Here is an 18638-nt window from a genome sequence, read left to right on the forward strand (position 1 = left end):
AGATGCTAAAATGGTCACCTTGGGAAACAAGCGAAAAAAAAACAGGTCAAAGCCAACAATATAAAAAGATTCCTACGGCACCTGTAATTAGGTACTATCCAGACCGGACCCTGCTTAGCCTCCGAGATCAGATGAGATCGGGCGCTTTCAGGGTGATGTGGCCGTAGGAGATTTCTTCGGGGCTCTCTCAGCCCTCTTGACAAATGCCAAGATGGTCACCTTGGGAAACAAGCGGAAAAAAAAAAATGTCAACGCCAACAGCTTAAAAAGAAGCCTACAGCACCTGGTATTCCCAGTCGGTCTCCCATCCAGTTACTAATCAGGCCCGACAATGCTTAACCTCTGAGATCAGACAAGATCGGGCACTTTCAGGGTGATTTGGCCGTAGGCACTTTCTTTGGGCACTCTCACCCTCTTGACAAACGCCAAGATGGTCATCTTGGGAAACAAGTGTAAAAAAACAGGTCAACGCCAACAACATAAAAAATAGAATTTTTATATACAGCTTACCTGTAAAATCCTTTTCTTGAGAGTACATCACGGGACACAGGAGCTTCATTACATAGTGGGTTATATAGGCACCTCTGGTGATTGGACACTGGTTAACCCCCAATTAAGGAGAATTCCTCCCCTATATAACCCCTCCCATATGGGAGGCACCTCAGTTTTGTAGCAAAGCAATAGGAAACCACGTAAAACCCAAGAGGGGTGGGAGCCCTGTGTCCCGTGATGTACTCTCAAGAAAAGGATTTTACAGGTAAGCTGTGTATAAAAATCCTATTTTCTTGATCATACATCAGGGGACACAGGAGCTTCATTACATAGTGGGATGTCCCAAAGCAATGCTCAGATTGAGGGGAGGGAGACACAGATCATAATATATAGACCGCCAAGGACCAGAGGACCTAAACTGCAGCCTGCAGTACACTGCGCCCAAAGGCGATATCCTCTTGCCCTCTGACATCCACCTGATAGAATCTGGTGAATATGTGGACTGATGACCAAGTTGCAGCCTTACAGATCTGAGCCAGGGAGGCCTGGTGATGCACTGCCCAAGAAGCACTTACAGCCCTAGTTGAGTGCGCTTTCACTTGAAAAGGAGGGATCTTCCCTTTAACACTATAGGCCTGAGAAATAATCTGTCTAATCCACCATGAGAGAGTGGATTTTGATGCCACCTGACCCTTCCTAGGGCCTTCCGGCAAAATAAATAAGCAATCAGTTTTCCTTATCTGTGCAGTTGCCTGAAGATAGATACTGATTGCCCTTACCACATCCAAAGTGTGCAAAGATTCTTCTTCTGCAGACTGTGGGTCCAGAAAAAAGGATGGTAGGCTTACATCTTGATTCAAATGGAATCCTGAAACCACCTTAGGCAGAAAGGACCTGTTGGGACGCATTACCACCAGGTCCTTATGAATAATTAGATACGGTTCTTTACTGGAGAGAGCTGCTAGTTCTGACACTCTTCTAGCCGTGGATATGGCTACCAAGAAAACCAATTTTTTAGTCAAAAGAACTAACGAAGCCTGATGCAAAGGTTCAAAAGGTTGACCCTGCAAAGCTGAGAGAACCAAATTCAGATCCCATGGGCATACCGGAGGTTTGACTGGCGGCCTTATCCGCATAGCCCCCTGGATGAAAGCCCGCACCAGGGAATGTGATGCAAGTGGTTTCTGAAAAAACACTGACAAGGCTGAAATATGCACCTTGATAGTGCTTATGGCCAAATTCATTTCTAGGCCTGACTGGAGGAAGGCCAAGATCCTGCTAATGACATACTTTCTAGGATGACATTCCCTGAGTTCACAACAGGAAACATATGCCCTCCAGATTTTGTAGTAAATAAGCCTGGAGGCCGGCTTTCTGGCATTGACCAGAGTAGAAAGGACTGGCCCCGAAAGCCCACGGTCTCTCAGAATGTGGGTCTCAGAAGCCAAACCGTCAAATTCAGACTGTGTAAAGCAGCATGGTAAATTGGACCCTGTGAGAGCAGATCTGGCCGGAGAGGGAGGATCCACGGCCTGCCTACTGCCAACTTCATGATCTCTGCGTACCACGGTCGCCTGGGCCAAGCCGGGGCTATCAAAAGAAGCGACTTTGTTTCCCTCTAGACTCTTCCCAGGAACCGCGACAGAAGCGGGCACGGGGGGAAGGCATAAATCAAATTGTACTGATCCCAGGGAACTGTCAGAGCATCCGACCCCTGAGCGAGTGTATCTCTTGTCCTTGACACGAATTTGTCCAGTTTTCTGTTGAACCTGGACGCAAACAGATCTACGTCTGGAGTACCCCACCTGCAACATATGTTCCAAAACACGTCGGGGTGCAGAGCCCATTCTCCTAGGCACAACTGCTGGCGGCGCAGAAAATCTGTCTGCCAATTTTCCACTCCTGGAATGAAGACTGCAGAAAGGCATGGAACATGCCTTTCTGCCCAGACAAGTATACGATTCACCTCTTTTTGCGCAACCAGACTTCTGGTACCGCCCTGGTGATTGATATAGGCCACTGCTGTGGCATTGTCGGACTGAACCCGAACAGGTCTGAAAGACCAGTTTATGAGAGCCATATAAACTGCCCGGATCTCCAAGACATTTATGGGCAATAGCTTCTCGATCGCAGAACATTTCCACTGCGAGCACGTCTCCTCCAACACTGCTCCCCAGCCTGTCAGGCTGCCATTTGTCATAATAATCTTCCATGGAAGAGGAAGAAAAGTTTTGCCTTTCAGCAAATTCTCGGTTTGTAACGAGACTCTTAGACTCGTTAGACGAGTCTCTTGCGTGTCCCTGAGGATAGACGCATAGGAAGATCCAAGGACTGGGGCTTCCTGTTCCAAGCCGCAAGGATGAATCTTTGCAGAGGCCTTGAGTGGAACTGGGCGAATGGAACGGCCTCGAAGGAGGCGACCATTTTCCCAAAGAGTCTCATGCACAACCGAATGGGGGAAGATCTTCTGCCCAGAATTAGACGCACCAGATCACCAATGGCCAAGGCTTTTGGCCTTGGTAGAAACACCTTGCCCTGAGCAGTGTCGATAACCATACCCAGGTATTCCAACCTGGTAGCAGGCTGTAGGGACGACTTTTCTAGGTTTATAATCCAACCTAGGCGTTCCAGCTGTTCTAGCGTTCTGGTAACACTGTGGTTCAGGAGCGCTACTGTTTTCTCTATGAGAAGCAAATCGTCTAGATAAGCCATGACGGCTATACCCTGAGCTCTTAGGTTTGCCAAGAGAGGGTCCAGAATCTTTGTGAAGACTCGAGGGGCCGTAGCTAGCCCGAACGGCAAGGCCACAAATTGAAAATGGCGCCGCTCTACCGCAAACCTTAGATTCTTTTGGTGTGCGGGAAAAATTGGCACATGGAGATATGCATCCTTGATGCCTATTGATGCCATAAACTCTCCCCCTTGCAGGGAGGAGACCACAGTGCGCATTGACTGTATTCAGAAGGACCGGATGCGTAAAAACCGGTTCAGATCCTTCAGATCCAGGATAGGTCTGACACTTCCATTTGGCTTTGGAACGGTGAAGAGATTCGAGTAAAACCCTGAACCCTGTTCTTTTGGGTCCACTTCTACTATCACCCCCTGGGATAGTAAGTGATCTAAGGCCAGAAATAGCGGTTTTTGCTTTACTGGGTCCCTGGGGATCCTTGACCTTAGAAAGCGAGAAGGTGGAATCTCCTGAAACTCCAGCTTGTAGCCCAGAGATACCGAAGAGCAAGAGCCTTCCCCCCACTTGGCCGAGCGGGGGCGCTCCTTCACAAGGAAGCTTTCGGGCTCTGCTTGGCAGGCTTTCTCCCTCAGGATTTCTTCTGCCACAGGAATACTGCCTGTGGTCAATTGTGGCTCTCCTCTCAGAGGATGTCACATCTGTTCTTATTATATAGAACTTATTAGGCAAACGGGTGGAGATGAACGTCTGGAGTGTCTTCTAGCTCATACACATCAAGTCCGGCCTCCGTGGGCTAGGGCCCCGCTCCAAGGTGCCTCTGAGCGGAAAGGAGAGGACGGGCCGGAGCCCAGTCCCCCACCTCCCGTCATACAAAAAGCCGGGGAGGCATGGGACCACCTCCAGGGGCCGCCCAGGAGAGGGGGGCACAATCACCTCCAGCAACCTCTCCCGAGCGTCCCCCGGGGGTAGGACAGGCCCACAGCAACCCCCCCCGCCCAGGAGGGACGTCCCAGCATGGACCCCTCCGGACAGAGGGAATCCCCCCGTCAGCCAAACAAAGTGGCCGCAGGGCCAGCCAGCCCACAGGAAGCCTAACGCACCACCACAGCTCAATACCACGTAGGTCAATAAAAGGCAACATCTTATAGTGTGGAATACAGAGAAAGAAGGTAAAAAAGAACAGTAGGAAGGGTGAGAGAGAGGCAAGAAGGGGTAGAGAGGGGATTGGGGGATAGGGTAAGGGAGGAGGGTGGAGCCTACTTGACATCCCTGCGAAGTGCAGCGGTCCAGCACCAGGCGAGTCTCAGCAGCAAAGTCGTCTCTCCGTCCATGGGGCAAGAAGGTGAAAAACAGCCACTAGGTGGGAACATCATTGTGTGTGCGGGATCTCAAAGAGGGTTCCGCTAGCTCCAGTAGAGCCAAGTCCAGACTGGAGGTAGCGTATATAGTTTCGGACATGTAGACTGTCCATGATTGCCATATGCTGTCACACTTAGCCCGTGTACCCCTACAGGTTGCCACCCAATATTCCGCTTCTCTGATGTCATTCACTTTTTTGACCCAGTCCTCCACTGTGGGAGTCCTAGTTTGTTTCCAGTAAATCGGTATAAGACGTCTGGCCGCGTTCAACAGATGCGGCAGAGGGCTTTTTTTGTATCTACCAATCGGGATCGGAGGAATGTGCAAAAGATAGTTGGCCGGAGACAGTGGCACATCAAGATGCAAAACTGCCTCTATGCGGGATCGGATGTCCTCCCAGAATGGCTTGATTCGTGGGCAATCCCACCAAATATGAAGGAGGGTGCCCAATTGGCCACATTCCCTCCAGCACCGGTCCGATACCGAAGGGTAGATACGTGCTAAGTCTGCCGGCACTCTGTACCAGCGAGACAGTACTTTAAAATTAGTTTCTTGGGTTTTGGACTCCATGGAGCTAGCGTACGTGAGTTTGTAGAGGTGGGACAGTTGGGCCGCGGTTGTAGCTCCCTCTCCCAGACCCGTATGTATGTCGGTCTAGCGACCTCGGTAACACAGCCCAGCAAGTGATATAATTCGGAGATCAGGTGGGGAGTGGGTTCATCTGCTACAAAAAAACGCTCAAATGGTGTAAGGTGCGCTTCGTCCCTGATTAAGTGGCCATGGGCTTCAAAAAAGTGGTGCAATTGCCTGTATCACCAAAAATTCATAGCTGTCTGCGCATGCCCGGTCTGCAGGGATTCATAGCTGACCATTTGGCCACCGCTGAGAAACTGTCCACAACTGGCATTCCCGTCAGCTGCCCAGGGGACAAAAAAGGCCCTCCGCTCCCCTGGCGGGAACCATAAGAACCCTCCCAGCAGGGCAAGCGGAGAAACAGGGGGGGATAGGCCCAGCGTCTTGTTCAGTTTGTCCCAAATCAAAAGAGACTGTACAGTGAGCGGGGAGACATCCACCGATAACCCCCTATATTCCGGGGACAACCAGGGCGCATAAGCCAAATCTCTCCCAGCTAGCCATTTTTACAGAGAGACCCACACTTTTGACTTAGTATGAAATTTCCAATTAAGTATCCTCTGTAGAACAATAGCCCTGTGGTACCTCTGGATATCCGGAACCCCCAGACCCCCCGTCAGCTTTGAGCGTTTCAGCAAGGCCATGGCTATTCTAGGTTTCTTTGTGTTCCACACAAATGTCGACAGAATGCTATTCAATTGGGTAAAAAACAGTTTAGGGAGGGAGATGGGTATCATTTGTAAAAAGAATAATACTCGGGGCAGGATATTCATTTTAATAATATTAATGCGGCCGAACCACGTAAAAGCGGTTTTGGTCCACTGCAACAAATCCGCCTTGATCGCATGTAATAAGGGGGGGAAATTAGCGGCATATAAGGCATCAAAGCAGTTGGTCAACTGGATGCCCAGGTATTTAATAGAAGACGTGGCCCAGGTAAAGGGGAATGCTAATTGCAGGTGGTCCGCTTGAGGCGGGGCGAGGTGAATAGGCAAAATCTCCGATTTGGAAAGGTTTATCTTGAAATTGGATAACTCACCAAAAGTCCTCAGCTCCTTCAACAGAACCGGCAACGAGATCAGGGGTTCAGAGAGATAAAGGAGCACATCGTCCGCATACGCCGACAGTTTGTGCTCCGTCATCCCAACCTTCAGGCCTCTAATGTCTGCGTTCACCCTCACCCTGCAGAGCAGTGGTTCCAGTACCAAGGCAAAAAGGAGAGGAGACAGTGGACACCCCTGTCTCGTGCCGTTTCGAATCGGGAACCGGGAGGAAAGCACCCCATTCACCTTCACCTGTGCACACGGAGTGGAGTACAAGGCCATAATCGAGGACATCATATGCGTCCCCAACCCCTGAGCCTCCAGTACCGCCCATAAGTACCCCCAGTCGACGCGGTCAAACGCCTTTTCGGCGTCCATCGAAAGGACGATACAAGGTTTAGGATCAGGACTGTTACGTGCCCAATGAATGAGTTGGATTGCCCTGATGGAGTTATCTCTCGCCTCCCTGCCACGAATAAACCCTGCTTGGTCTGAGTGAATAATTTGGGGCATAAGACTCCAAAGTCTGTTTGCCAGGACTTTTGCTAGAATCTTAATATCGACGTTAAGAAGGGAAATCGGTCGATAGCTCTGGGGGACGGTAGGATCTTTGCCCTCTTTTGGCAGCACCGTAATGTGTGCCAACAGTGCTTCGGTTGGGATAGGCTTCCCCTCCGCGATGGAATTAAAGTAGGTGCACATATGTGGCGTTAAGAGGGGCAGGAAGATCTTATAGTAGGAACCCGAAAAACCATCCGATCCCAGGCTCTTGCCCTTGGGCATGGATTTCACCGTTAGCGCAATTTCCTCCGGCGAAATCGGCCGCTCCAAGTCGACGCATTGTTCCGCCGTAAGTGTAGGGACTCTCGCCGACGCTAAAAATTCTTGAATGGCAGCAGACTTGGGAGGCTGAGCGTGTGCGGGCGAGGCTGGGGAAAGGTTATAAAGTTGGGCGTAAAATTCCTGGAACCCCGAGGCAATCTTGTTGGATTGGACCCAAAACGGCACCCGAGGGGGAACGGAGCTTCTGTACATAAGCTTGAGCATGTTTCTTGCGAAGGGCCCTGGCCAGCATACGGCCGCATTTGTTTCCATGTTCATAGTACCTGTGTGAAAGATGCCTGGCCTGCCTACACGTGTGGCGATCTAATAAACGTAAAAACAGGTCACGCAATTCAAAAAGCTTCTGCTTAGCCTCTGGGCTCCCCCCCTGCTTATGGGAGAGTTCTGCCGCCTGTAAGGCGGCCAGAACCCTGTTGAAATCCTCTTGACGTGCTTTCTTGATTTGGGAACCCAATGATATCAGTTCCCCTCTAATCACGGCTTTGTGCCCCTCCCAAAGCACACCCGCACTTATCTCATCCGAGGCGTTTTCCCTAAAATAGTGGGAGATGGTCTCCGACACCTTGGCAACCGCAGCAGAGTCATCCAAGAGATTTTCGTTCAGTCTCCACGTCCAGGCCCTGTGGGGACCAGATGGTAATTGAATGGTCACGCCAACCGGTGCATGGTCCGAAAGGGTGATGCTGCCAATGGATGCCGTCTACAGAAGCTCAAGCGTGGGACGGTCAACATAGACATGGTCTATGCACGTGTATACGTCATGGACGGACGAGTAATAGCTAAAGTCTCGTCCCGAGGGATGCAAAATCCTCCAGATATCAAGTAAAAGGTGTGCCTGCAGTGATTTGCGAAAGTGTTTGAAAAAGGCATGGGAGTGTGAGGGTCGGGTGCTCGAAGTGTCGAGCAGATGGTCCGGGCAGACATTAAAGTCCCCGCCTAAAATTAAATACCCGGCTTTAAAGTCTGTCAATAGGTCAAGGGTAGCGTCCAGGAAGGTGCCCTTTAGGAAAACAAATCGGCCCTGAGGGTCAATTTTGTTATCCACTGGCTGAAAAGGGCACGTCTTATGGAACGCTATGGCAGTCCCTCTGGACTTGGCCTTAGGAGATGTACTGTGAAACCACTGATTAAACATATGGGTGGGCAACCTGGGTAGGGAATGGCTGGTGAAATGTGTTTCCTGCAGGAAGACCACTTGGGCCTTCAACTTTTTAAGTTCCCACCACAATTTGTTCCTCTTCCCCGGAGAGCAGAGACCCCGTAAATTGTAGGAAATTACCTGGAGTGTAGACATGGGAGAGTTGGAGGGTGGAGGACTGGGCAAGCGTCCCAACCCGCCTGGTGTAAGGACCGCAGCAACAGCAGGCTCCTAGGAAAAGGGGGGAGTGAAAAAAGAGGGAGAAGAAAAGGGGAGAGATAGGGAGATAAAAAACACAAAAAAATAGTACAAAAATACCAACAACATAAAAACAAAACAGCTACATCAAAATTAGACAATGCAGCAGTTTGGGGGGAGATGGGACCCACCCCACTATCCGGGGGGGCTCCTAGCTCCCTCCTAAAGTCCCAACAGGGAACTAAACCCATGGATGGATGGCCTATGTGGGGAACGTAAACCAAAACAAGGGGGAAAAGGAAGGTCCCCGCCCCGCCCACCACATCTGAGAGCAGAATAGCCTCAATTCGGGAGAAAAACCGATCCAAAAAAGCAACAAAAGTAAAAAATAAAAGAGGAGGAAAAAAGGGGTGAAGCCCAGTGTGGGCTGATTGCATTCGGGGACGTGGAGTCTGGCCGATCCCTGGCAGAGGCCCCCCCGCCACGGTAGCCGCACAGCAAACTGCAGACCGCGGAGGGGGGGGGGTCACGGAGGTAGCTACGATGGCAAAAGAAAAGGGGGAAATAAAAACAGAAACCAAAACACATTAAAAAAAAAACCTCCCCCCACCCCTGGTGCCCCGCAAAGGGAAGAAAAAGGGGGCGCCGTGGCAGACCACCTTCCAACATTGGGAATGTAAACATTCTCCGCCCTGTAGGCCTAATCTGATAGTCAAACAGTAACAAGGGCTGGAGAGAAGTCACCAAAAATTCTTGCGGCCACGGCAGCCACAGTCTTCGGCCACATAGGGCACATCCAGGTCCCTGGAACACCCGGGGGGGGGGGGTACAGGGTCAAAACATCCCATTTACAATTCCCGTGGGGGGAGGCCCAGACACCAGCAATCATAGTAGAAAAAGTCCGCAATCAGCCGTCTATCACACAGCCCAGGCTCGGTATCAGTCTCGGGTGGTAGAAGGAACCACTGAAGAGTTGCGGGTTGAACTATGTCTGTCCCTCCGTCGATGCTTGCGTGTGACTATAGACCATCTGTGAGGAAGGGGGGGGACAAGCAAGTCGCTCGGGGGTCCTCTACAATCCAGAAAGTCCACGGGATTCAGCCCCAGAGAGGATAGAAAATGTGGAAGATCGTCTTTTGTGCGCAGGGTCACCTGCCTGCCATCCTTAAGCACATGCAGAGAGAAGGGGAAGCCCCAGCGGTAGGACAGTCCTGCAGCCTGGAGCACAGAAAGGAGCGGGCGAAGGGCTCTCCGCCGCATGAGGGTGCGCCGCGAGAGATCCTGATAGAAAGTCAGTGGAGCACCATCAAAATCATAAAAGGGCTTACCCCGCACTTTTTTCATAATCCGGTCCTTGATAGTATATTTGTGAAGTTTACAGATTATATCCCTGGGATTGTCAGCGTCTTGAGACGGGGGGCGCAGTGCTCTGTGGGCTCGGTCTATTTCAATAGGAGCAGTGGCTGGGAGTCCCAATATGTCCCTAAAGATATCAGTCAGAGTGGGGACAATATCCCTGGGTCCAGTAGCCTCCGGGAGCCCCCTGATCCTGATATTGGCCCTCCTGCTGCGGTTTTCAACATCATCCAATTGCCCCAGCAGTACCTCAAGCTGATGGTCTTGTGTTTGGCACCTAGATTGCAGCAGAGCAATAGCGGGGAGAGTCTCCTCTAGTTTTTCCTCCAGGGCCTCCACTCTGTGACCCAGATGTGTAGTATCAGCTTTAAGCTGGGCAATATCAGCGGTGAAAGCCTTCTCCACTCTGCTAGTGAACTTTTCTAGGTCCTCTCTGGTGGGGAGAGACATAATATGGCGGCGTATTGTGTCATCTCCCATGAGGTCTGAGACCTCTGAGCGGCCATCCAGGGACCCGGGGGATGCAGGGGGGGCCGAATCGCTTACCGATCCTGGGGAGGGCACCGGAGAAGCCAGGGGAGACGGTCCGGTCGACTGGGAAGGCGTCGCTGTAGCAGGCTGTGAGGATTTCCCAGCTTTCTGAAGTTTCCCGGTCAATATTGGGTCCATCGCGGCCCTGTCTGTGGGGGCCCGGGAAGAACTGATCCAGCTGTCCCTGCCGCTTCTTGTTACCCTGCGGCGGTCGGGAAGACTGCCGGGATCGTTGGGACATTGAGCCCGGTGATGTGGATCGGATTTCCCCGCTGAGGGCAGCTGATATGTGCGGCGATGGAGCGGAGCTGAGGTGAAGCACTTCCTCACTCCTCCATGGTCAGGACACGCCCCCCCCAAAAGGAGGCTTTTAATAATGTTTCCAGCTTCTTATCAGTTGGATCTTTAAATACCTGAGCATTATCCAAAGGACAGGTCAGATTTCTATTCACGCAAGAAACAGCCGCATCGACAGATGGGACCCCCCATTTCTTGGTGAAACTTTCCTCCAGAGGATAAAGCATAGAAAACCTTTTAGGAGGAGCAAACAGTTTATCGGGATGTCCCCAATCCTCATACAACAATTTATCCATTAAGGGATTAATTGGAAAGGAAAAGGCAGGTTGTGGGATTTTCCTGACTCCCAGGGAAGAAACAGAGGACGTAGCGATCTCAGCAGCAGGCATTCTGAATGTGGTACGCACCAATTCAGTATAATACTGCACCTGTTTTCTGAGCGCCTGGGAGGAGGGGACTCTCTCCTCTTCCTCTGATTCATCCGACTGCTCAAGATACCTGTCCCAAGATAGGGATCTCTCCTCATTGTCAGAAGTGTCATCTGAAAGAGGAATCTCAGCAGAGGGAGGGGATCTACCCCTTTTCCTGCTTTCTTTCAGGGAAGCTGAAATAAAATTCATGATTCTCCCTTCAAAACCTTCCAATGTAGCCCTAAGGTAGTCCTCAGTGATGTATACCGGGGCTGAAATATCAGGAGAGGCTGCAAATCCTGACAGGGGCACTGACTCATCCTGTGAGGCTGACTCCAGTCTTGCAGGGGGGGGATGGTAACCTACAGGCATTTTTAGAACCCCTAGACCTAGGCGGTGACTTACCAGTGTCCTTGTTATCTCCCCCTGAGACCCTCTTACAAGGAGACATAGTCCTAAGCTACAAAGCAGAGGTACTAGTACAAAGTGCAATCACTGTTGTGCTTAAAGTCTCACAATAAATATATATGCTTAAACTGCACAACCTGATGCTGAGTAGGTTTGTCTTAGGTTTGCCTGGATCCAATCCCTTGGGATGCTTACTGCCCACAGCTCCTGTGTCTCCACTTACAGCCCCCTGACGCTCTGGGCTGTAAAACTGCGCAGTACAGCGCCGTGCACACCGAACGACGCGGCTCGCAAACACACTCCCGCCTCCTCCATTAGCACGGAAGCGTGCTTGGTGTGCGTGCACGAGGACTGCCGGTATCCAGGGGGGAAGGGAATTGCCATCGGAGCTGTCTGGGACCCCCAGACTACGTATTACCTTCATTGTGGCTGAGATTGCAGTGGAGACATGAGTCATCTGGGAGAACCAGGCTTCACTGAGCGTGTGTATCTGAAAGGCATGTAAGTATGCATCAGGCTGCTCTTACTCCCCCTAGTGGTGGAAACCAAGTAAGACATACAACTACTCAATGAAGAAATCCATAATATAATTTATACAGGATTAACTTCCCTTACCTGTCCTCGCCGCAGGAATTGCTGAAAACAGACAGATTCCAGCCTTCACCCATCACGGCGGGCAGAGTTGTGCCAACCTTCAGGTTTTTTTTGGGGTTCCTTCTCAGAAGAACCTCCTACCTGGACCTTGTAAAAGACTCTGCCAGAAACTTTCGTGCCACTATGTAAATAGTACAGTAAGTCTGGTTTTCCCAGAGCCCAGTCTTCCAATAGGAGAGGACTTACAGGCAAAACCTAGTTTCTTCAGATGACGAGGCCCGGGTACCATATCATCTTGGGAGTCAAAATATCGGCCTGAGATATGGATCCGGTTTGTTGTAGCCCTTAGGCCCCCGCAGGGACCTGCACAGAACTTTCTTCATAGCACATGTTTTACGTGACCAACCACCACTGGCAAAGGGAAAAATTAGGTGCCTCCCATATGGGAGGGGTTATATAGGGAAGGAATTCTCCTTAATTGGGGGTTAACCAGTGTCCCATCACCAGAGGTGCCTATATAACCCATTATGTAATGATCCTGTGTCCCGTGATGTATGATCAAGAAATAAGCATACGGCACCTGGTATTCCCAGTCGGTCTTCCATCCAGTTACTAATCAGGCCCGACAATGCTTAACCTCCGAGATCAGACAAGATCGGGCACTTTCAAGGGGATGGGGCCATAGGCGATCTCTTTGGGCACTCTCAACCATCTTGACAAACGCCAACATGGTGACCTTGGGAAACAAGCTAAAAAAACCAAGTCAATGCCAACATTGGAGGCTAAGCAGGGTTGGGCAATCAGTTTACTTGCCTGAAATAGGCATCTCAGAACTGCCATCTGGCTGCTTCCCGGGTTTCCAACTCCTTCACCTAATCCCAGGAGACAATACTTCGCCTCCATCCTGGTGGAGGTTCCAAACACCCGATCAATGGTTCCTGTCACCTCCGTCCAGTAGCAGATCAACTTCGGGCATCTCCAAAACATGTGCATCATGTCTCCCCCCATGTTCCCGCACCGGGGGCAACTTGCGTCCGGCCGTTCGGCCAAATTGTAAAAGTTTACGAGGAGCATAATAAGTTCTATATAATAAGAACAGATGTGACATCCTCTGAGAGGAGAGCCATAATTGACCACAGGCAGTATTCCTGTGGCCAATTATAGCTCAAGGGGGTTTAGTACACACCCCACACTATATAAGGCAGCCAGCGCGGCGGCCTTGTATAGTGTGTTGCGGCGGTCAGGGAAAGAGGACGATAGGCAGGGACAGTGTCTTTACTGCTTGGGAACCTAGCACTGTTACAGTGGGTGTTATGTGCCTCCTGCACAGTACACACCTGAAGCTACCCTTTATTACTGGTGTTCAATTTTTGCAATACAGGCATCGGCAGTGCAGAAGTTAGAGTGGGTGTTGTGTGCCTCCTGCACAGTATACACCTGAAGATACCCCTTATTGCTGGTGTTCTGTTTCTGTAATGCAGGAACCTAGCACTGTTACAGTGGGTGTTGTGTGCCTCCCACGCTTGTCCTTATTTTCGGCAGCTGGACGTGTTGAGCCACATCATGGCTTGGTCGGATGTGAAAGACCAAGCCCTCCTAATGCTCCTCATCCTCTCTCACCCAGGCTCAGGGTACTAGCCTGTGTTCTGTATACACTAGGCTTCCTTCTGTATACCCTATCCTCTCTTTATACTCTAGCCTGTCGTTTATGTACACTAGACTCTTTGTTTACCTCATAAATGGCAGTGTATATAGAAGGAAGGCTAGTTTATACAGAGAGGCTAAGGTATACAGAAGGTAGGCTAGAGAATAAAGAAGACAGGCTAGTGTATACAGGACACATGCTAATGTATAGAGAAAACAGGCTTGGTTATAGAGAGAGACTGAGACTATTATATTCAGAAGAAAAGCTAGTGTATAGAGAGGGGGAGCTGGGGTATACAGAGAGGCTAGTGAATACAGATAGGGTGATGTGTACAGAAATGCTCGTGTATACTGAGAGGCTAGAGTATACAGTTATTCTGGGGTATACAGAGACTAGTTTAAAGAGAGGCTAGTGTATACAGAATACAGACTCGTGTATGCAGATAGGCTTGAGTATACAGAGATGCTAGAGTAAACAGTGAGGCTGGGGTACACAGAAAGGCTAGTTTAAAGAGAGGCTAGTATATACAAAGATGTTAGTGTATAGAGAGAGTCGAGTGTATACAGATAGGACAGTGCATATAGAGAGACTAGTGTATACAGAAGACAGGCTTGGGTATACATCCAAGCTGACAGTGTATACAGAAGCCTGGGTAGTGTATACAGAGAATCTAGTGGATACAGAAGACAGGCTGGTGTATTCTAGCTAGTTTTTAAAGTCTAGTGCATACAGAAGACAGGCTGTGGTATACAGAGGGTTTAGTGTATTCAGAGAGTCTGGTGTATAGAGATGCAAGGGTGTACAGAGAAGCTAGTATATATAGAAGACTACAGCATACAGAAGAAAGGCTAGTGAATACAGAATAAAGGCTGGCTTCTACGGAGAGGCTAGTGTATGCAGAACACTATCTAGGGTATAAAGAGAGGCTAGATTATACAGAGAGGCTAGTGCATACAGTGAAGCTATTTTATATAGAAGCCTGGTTAGTGTATACAGAGAAGCTAGTGTGTACAGAAGAAAGGCTAAACAGGCTATAAAGAGAGACAAGTGTTTACAGAGGACAGTTTGGGGTATAGAAAGATGCTAGTTTATACAGAGAGGGCATACAGAAGACAGAAGACGGGCTAGTGTATTCAGAACATAGGCTAGGTATTCAGAGAGTCTAGTGTATACAGTCGGCGAGTGTATAAATAAGACTGGCTAGTTTACACAGTGTTTACAGAGATGCAAGGGTGTACAGAGAAGCTGGTATATAAAGAAGACTACAGCATACAGAAGAAAGGCTAGTGAATACAGAATACAGACTCGTGCATGCAGATAGGCTTGAGTATACAGAGATGCTAGAGTAAACAGTGAGGCTGGGGTACACAGAGAGGCTAGTTTAAAGAGAGGCTAGTATATACAAAGATGTTAGTGTATATAGAGAGATTAGTGTATAGAGAGAGTCGAGTGTATACAGAAAGGACAGTGCATATACAGAAGACAGGCTTGGGTATACATCAAAGCTGACAGTGTATACAGAAGACTGGGTAGTGTATACAGAGTGTCTAGTGGGTACAGAAGACAGGCTGGTGTATTCTAGCTATTTTTTACAGTCTAGTGTATACAGAAGACAGGATGTGGTATACAGAGGGTTTAGTGTATTCAGAGAGTCTGGTGTATACAGTCGGCGAGTGTATACATAAGACTGGCTAGTTTACACAGTGTTTATAGAGATGCAAGGGTGTACAGAGAAGCTAGTATATATAGAAGACTACAGCATACAGAAGAAAGGCTAGTGAATACAGAATAAAGGCTAGATTATACAGAGAGGCTAGTGCATACAGTGAAGCTATTTTATATAGAAGCCTGTTTAGTGTATACAGAGAAGCTAGTGTGTACAGATGAAAGGCTAGACAGGCTATAAAGAGAGACAGGTGTTTACAGAGGACAGTTTGGGGTATAGAGAGATGCTAGTTTATACAGAGAGACTAATGTATACAGAAGACAGGCTAGGGCATACAGAAGACGGGCTAGTGTATTCAGAAAATAGGCTAGTGTATACCGAAGACAGGCTTTTGTATGCAGAAGACCGGCTAGTGTATACAGAGAAACTAGTGTATAACAGAGTGTATATAGAAGACAGGCCAGGGTGTAAAGAAGACAGAGTAATGTATACAGAAACAGAAAACATGCTCGTGTGTATAGAGAGGCTAGTGAATTTAGAGGGTAGGCTAAGTGATAACAATAGACAATCTTGGATATACAGACACATTTCATCATTTCATCTAGTTCGCATCTCTAATGGAGTTTGTCTCATTGCCATGTTATGCCTTTTCATTCTTATGCTAAATATAGATTACACGATTTTAATCACCCACATCAAGCATGCATAAAACTATCATACATCAAAATAAACCATGTACTGCCAAAACAATAACGGCCAATAACTTAAAAAATTACTTATCAGTCAATGACTTAACAAAATAAACTTTGCACTCTTTTGCTCTATTTTGCATATTTGTAATTCTCCACATCAACTGTCACTTTGATATCACCACTGACGACACACCATCCTGACTTATTTTGCTTTATTTATTATTAGAAATAGAGAGTACTATCTCAAAACCAGTTAAATCTATTCACTTCGATGAGGTCTACCGCTAATTGTACGGTAATGCAAAATGTTCACAAAACCATCCATTTGCTACCAGACATGCTGCACATATTATGAGTAATGTAACTATCGCTCGCTAACGATGTAAAAAGTTTTATTGCTTTTCTGACATTAACCGAGTATCTCTGACATTAACTGAGTATCTCTCTGCACTAGGATCATTGCACACTTAAAACACAGTGACAAAACATTTCTTTTTACCGCAGCAAAATGTGAGAAAAGCAGTGTAAGCCGTCTTTCTGCCATATGCTTCAGAAAATTAATGTACCGCTTTTAAATCCATATCAATTCCACATCCTAATGTAAACTGTCTAAAATTTTAACATTTACTGATAGCAATTACTGATATTACATTATGATTATACCAGTGGAAATGGACCGCGTAATGGAATTGTCAAATTAATCATAATCTCAGAGTTAACTTAGCTGATAAATTTACGATTTACTCAACGATTTACTCAACGATTTAAACTTAGATTTTTTCAGGCTAAGTCAATTTAATCTTAAATAATTTATACTATATTCTACTGTACTCCTAAATAATGTACTGTTTTTCTGTATTTTAGCCGTGCTCATATTTCGTGTTATGTTGCTATTCCGACAATCGGCCTTAATGAGGATATTACTTTGCAACAATCTCTTGATCCCTTTTGTGTATTCACTTAATCTGTATTTATATTTACTGCCTCAATATACTTATTATTATTATATTATAGAGATTACTATCTCTAAATCATTGTAAACGTAACCATAGATATAATGTCTACAGCTAATTTTACGTTAAAGCAAAATTCACACAAAACCATCTTTTTAAAACCTTTTAAAGCCGGCACATTAAGAATAATGCAACCATCTCTCTACCTCTATGCAATAGGATTCTCTTTCTGACTCTATTTTGTATATTACTTCAACTGTCACACTGATAACCATTTGTAACACATAATACTGGCAACACATTTTTTAAAAGCAGCAAAATGCGAGAAAGTGGTTGCAGTAGCAAAGGATAGCAATAAAGTTTGATTACATTAATAACACATAATGCAACTATTTTACATTCACATCAAGCATACATCCTATTGTAAACTGTCTATCACTATTAATTTCCAGGGTTACTGATACATTATGCGGATAACCAGTGGAAACGGAGAAAAGTCTGTGTAAGCCGCCTTCGTGCGTAACAAAATTAATGGCACGATTTACTCGTTGGAATTTACAAGCTACGTTAATTTACTCTTAAATAATGTATACCCTTTAGCTGCTTAGCTCACACTTTGCTGTATGTAGCCGCGTTAACTGTATTAATGGTTTCATGTAAGTAACCAATGGGGATTGACATTTCATGTCTATCTCACATCTCTAATGCAATTTGTCTCTTTAAAATTTCATACTTTTCCGGTTATTATACTTTCTCATCCTTAAAGACAAGTTGCTGATATTTTATGATTACAGCAATCATCTCATCTAATTGCTAGTCCGATATTCTAACTTGGTATTACTTTGCAAGGCTCTATTGAACAATGTAAAGGTAAGCTAGATATTTTGTGTATTTCCACTTAAACTCGACCTGTTTATACTGTCTCAATATTATCCTTTCTAATTTTGCTAAATTAGATTATAGGGTTTGCTATGTCTAAATCCACCTTTATTACGTATACTGCTACTTTTAGGATAATACAAAACCATCTTTTGCTTCTTTACACGCTTCACATATTAAGAGTAATGCAATGCTACCGATGTGAACAGTTCAATTGCTCTCAATTTCTCAGTCATTTTGAAGCTACTGCAAAAAACGCTTCCGATCTCTTTTCAACTGCAATACTTAAGCTCTGCAATATAAAGGAATATTTAGCTGCTTAGCTCAAACTTTGCTGTACGTAGCCGTGTTAACTTTATTAATGGTTACCAATGGGGATTGACATTTCATCTCTAATTCACATTCACATTTCTAATGCAGTTTGTCTTTTTGCCATGTCATCCTCTGCCAGTTATTTTCCTTTCTTATCCTTATACTGTATTTGGGGTATATTTACTACATTATTAAAGACACGTAATGAACCCGATTGATAAAAACCTACACACGTCGTTGCTGTCATTTCGTGTATTTCCACTTAAACTCGACTTGTATATACTGTCTCAATATTAATCTGTGTTATTTTGCTATATTTATTAATAGAATAACCAGATTACGATCTCTATATCCTGGTAAACCAACTCACACAAAACCATCTTATTTCTACCTTACACGCAGCAATAAATATTAAGATATTAACATTTAACCGGTATCTCTCTGCAATAGTAAACGGAATGGGTAGATCACTCATCTAATATCAGTCTTCTCAGTGCTAC

The 18638-nt window shown here is 46.9% G+C and overlaps 2 pseudogenes; both read right to left on the reverse strand.

The window, feature by feature from the left end:
* Positions 1-271: 271 nt before the first annotated feature.
* Positions 272-390, reverse strand: LOC143998503 (5S ribosomal RNA; annotated as a pseudogene).
* Positions 391-12559: 12169 nt separating this feature from the next.
* LOC143999223 (5S ribosomal RNA) lies at positions 12560-12678 on the reverse strand (annotated as a pseudogene).
* Between the last annotated feature and the right edge of the window lie 5960 nt (positions 12679-18638).

The sequence above is a fragment of the Lithobates pipiens genome, unplaced genomic scaffold (assembly GCF_037356315.1).
Source record: "Lithobates pipiens isolate NorthernLeopardFrog02 unplaced genomic scaffold, aLitPip1_a1.2 Scaffold_19, whole genome shotgun sequence".
In the NCBI taxonomy this organism is placed as follows: Eukaryota; Metazoa; Chordata; class Amphibia; order Anura; family Ranidae; genus Lithobates; species Lithobates pipiens.